At 32.0% G+C, this 3,911-nt stretch overlaps 1 protein-coding gene across 1 annotated transcript in view; it reads left to right on the top strand.

The window, feature by feature from the left end:
- Window positions 1-3,911, top strand: part of LOC107710846 (mitoferrin-1) — a 23,156-nt gene that overhangs the window by 1,100 nt on the left and 18,145 nt on the right. The gene's annotated exons all lie outside the window — the stretch shown is intronic.

The following is a 3,911-nucleotide window of genomic DNA, read 5'->3' as shown; positions in this document are numbered from 1 at the left end:
TGTGTATATTTATTATGTATATACAAATACACACACATACAGTATTTATTTAAAAAAATATTTACATGTATACAGTTATATTCATATAATTTATATTATATATAAATATATTTAATCTATAAACATTACATATTTTTCTTTATATATATATATATATGCATGTGTGTATTTATAAATACATATTAAATATAGGCTACACAGTACACACACATATATTATGTAAACAAAAACTTTTCTTTTGTATGCGATTAATCGCGAATAATTGTTTGAAAGCACTACCTCATATTTCTCTCTATACACAGTCATTTCAAGTTTGTTAGGTTCTTAACACATTTAGGGTTTAGTAAATTGAAACACTATGTATTTACAGCGCAGAATAGCTTGCTACAATAGTGTTTTAACACTCATTATAATTGCTACAAGTAAATAACAGACTCATACTGTAAATACAAAAAAAGAGCACATGATCATCAAATCATGCATAAGATATCTTAGTTGTGCATTTGTCAACCAAGTAAGAGACCTCTTTTGTGAAAAAGTAGTGCTTAATTGTACACTTGTGGTGTATTATAAAAGAGGAGAAAAAAAACTGAATACTTGCAGATAATATTACTGAAATAACTTAAGTGCACTTAAAGAGACATATTCATAGCTATGTTTCCTAACACACTTAAGTGTACTTTCTAAAAGTGCACTTAATAATCATCTCAAATTAAAAGTACATTTTAAATCATTTTTTAATAATCTTTTGACATTCCTTAAAGAAGTACACTTATTTTGATGTTGACTAACATTCGAGAGCACATTTTAAATGAACTTCATCTTTACAAATGTGTATTTACAAATGTTTCTAATTACATGACTTACAAGTTTTGATAGAAATGTATTTTAGTTTACCAGAAATACTTGTCAGTACATCCAGCAGTTACACCTTAACCATATTTCAAAGACCATAGAATTATAAAATTATTTATAAAGATGAACCTAAGCCCTACTTAACAGGGTCAAATGCACTTTTAAGTTCAATAACTGCATTTATTAATATAAATTGAAACTATAATAAAATTTTATTTAATTGTAAATTACATCCAATTAATTGTTTGGAAACATTACTTTGAAAGAAATAAAAAAAGTAACTTTTTTATTATCATAATCCTGACTTTTTTCCCTCACAATTCTAAGTTTATATCTCACAAATCGAACTTTGTTTCTAGCAATTCAGAGAAACAAAAAATTGTGAGATACAGAATTGTGAGAAAACATGTCAGAATTGTGATATAAAAAGTTGTTGTTGTTTTTAATTCTGTGGCGGAAATGGGCTTCTATTCAATCAGCACTGAAGTATTTCTTTTAAAGTGTATTATCTCCATAATAAGTACTCTTTTTTTAAATGTATGCTTAAGTGTACTTCCTTTTCACAAGGGCTTTCCAATAGTCTTTTTGCAGTATATGTATTACAAGGATAGTCTGCCCTTGAGTAATCTTGGGTTTAATGGGTTGAGGTTGTAATGTTGGTAGTTTATGGCTCACCTTTTTCCCGGGGTGTGAACTTATGACTTTGTAGTAGGGCTGGACGATATGGCCAAAATTGATAACACGATATATTTCTTAATTTCGGTCGATACGATATAATTCCGATATCGATATGAACACTATTTATCTGAAATAGAAATCTTTTGTAACATTATAAATGCCTTTATCATCACTTTTGATTAATTTTAAGCATCCTTGCTAAATAAAAGTATAATTTTTCTGAAGACAGTCGGTTTCCTTCAGAGATACATTCATATAAAACACCCGTGCCGTGTTATGATTTTGAAACGTGCAGTGCTCATGTTTATTCAACGAAGTCAAACGCACAAATAAATCAATGTATGGGAAACTGGTAATGTATATCGAAATATCGGAAATGTGTTTAAAAATCATATCACCGTTATTGAAAAAAATTATATCGCGATACATATTGATATTGAATTATTGTCCAGCCCTACTTTGTAGTTAGCAGCCTAGATCTTTGACCACTAGGCCACGGCGTCCTCGAATAGAGTTAAGTCAGCATGACTTTGTCTTGGTCAGATTCATTATTTCAGATTCATTTTTTGAGGAACAAAAGGTTATCTCTGATTCTCCCTATTTGGCATATTTTATCCAGGGTGAAAGTGTCGTCTCATGATGTTGAGTGGAAATGCCATGGTGTTTTTGTGCACGAGCGTAGCGCTAATCTATGGGCTAGCCTCGCTCCGGCTTTAAAACAACAGTTCATTCAAACATAAGCCTGCCAGCGAGTTCACTGAACACTGAACAGCGAGTATCATGTCCTTTGCATCCAGTTCCTCATTGTAGGAATTCTAGCTCTGTCTCTTCACAAACCAGTTCTCGGAGTTTGTTACGGCGGGACAAAAGTGGCCTAACTTTGTCTTTTTGGGAGCTTGTGAGTGAAAGTGATCTGTCACTTTGCCAGATTGAGCTCTGCATCTATTCTGTCGGACTTGAGGAGGCTATTGTCATTGTTTCCTTAGTGGCTGCCAGATTTCACTAGTTTGCTGGTCGCCATAGTGCTACACGTTTGAGAGCTGCGTACTACGTGTCTGGAGAGCACATAGCCACAGAGATGCGTCTCATGCCTAACCAACCAGGAGCCCCTGGACTTTACCTGGAAGGAACTGGGCTGTAATTGGTTTGTGCGTTCGTGGGTGTGTGTGTGTGTGTGTGTGTTAGCGATGGCAGACGCAGAGAGTGAAACTTGGTCAGAGATCACAGAGGGATTCGGCGTTACTAGGACAAAGGGTGAATCTTTCTCACGATGGTGCATTAAGTCATTATTTGTCATGACATGCAGAAATATTTTCTGAACTTGTAATTTGAGATTATAGAAAATTTGAAATAAAAATGGACCCACGTAACTTTAATAATTGTTTTTGTTATCACGGCAAAAAAAAAAAAAAATTTAAATGTGTAATAATTGTCTTTGCCTCTGAAATAACACCTAGTTTCTTTTTATGTAACCAAAGCTATGTAGGCAGAAAAAGTAACTGTTTTAAAATGTTAATAATAATAATAATAAATCTCTTTCTCTCTCTCACTCTCTCTCTCTCTCTCTCTCTCTATAAAATATAAAAATATTTGTTTAAATAAATGTAACTGACAAATAAGTACATATATTAATTGATTTAAAAGTATATAAACATATAATAATAATAATAATAATAATAATTATTATTATTATTATTTCTATATATACAAAATGATTTATAAAAATTAAAGTCTTCAATTTTGATATTCATGTTTAATTAAGGTTGTAAAATGTCATGTGGTGCCGCTCCCCAAAAACCTAAATGAATTAATAATTCGTACACTCATGATTTGAATGGATGCATGCATGAATGAATAAATAAATAAATAAATATGCTTTCAAAACTATATTTAAAATTGTTATGTTAAAATTTTTTTTATCTTTTACTTGATGGTTTTACTACATTTTTGGAGTAATTAAATTTAAGTTTTTCCTTGCAAGCATAAAAGTTTACAAATAAAGAAAATACATGTAGTACATTTCTAGGAACTTGGCACACATTTTAAAATAAATCTTTCCTGTTAAAAAATTCTTCCTTTTCTTGTCGGCGCCGCATATAGTGCAACTGTGCTCACGGCGACCTGAGTTCGATTCCCAACTCGAGGTCCTTTACCGATTCCGCCCCCTCTCTCCACCCAACGCTTTCCTGTCTGCTCTGGGGCTGTCAAAATGGCTGAAAAACTAAATTCAAATGTTGTACTTAAATATTATCAAAATTCGAATTATATTCGAAATTAAAATGCATAATTTCAGTTAGGGTGAAAAAAAGCTTTTGGCTTCTCTCCTGAGGCCACAAGAGGGCGCATCGAGCAAAATATTACTAATGCACGTTTATTCA

The sequence above is a fragment of the Sinocyclocheilus rhinocerous genome, unplaced genomic scaffold, assembly GCF_001515625.1.
Source record: "Sinocyclocheilus rhinocerous isolate Xijiao unplaced genomic scaffold, SAMN03320098_v1.1 scaffold1198, whole genome shotgun sequence".
In the NCBI taxonomy this organism is placed as follows: domain Eukaryota; kingdom Metazoa; phylum Chordata; class Actinopteri; order Cypriniformes; family Cyprinidae; genus Sinocyclocheilus; species Sinocyclocheilus rhinocerous.
Note: the sequence above shows the minus strand (reverse complement) of the source record. Positions and strands in the feature narration are given on the sequence as shown.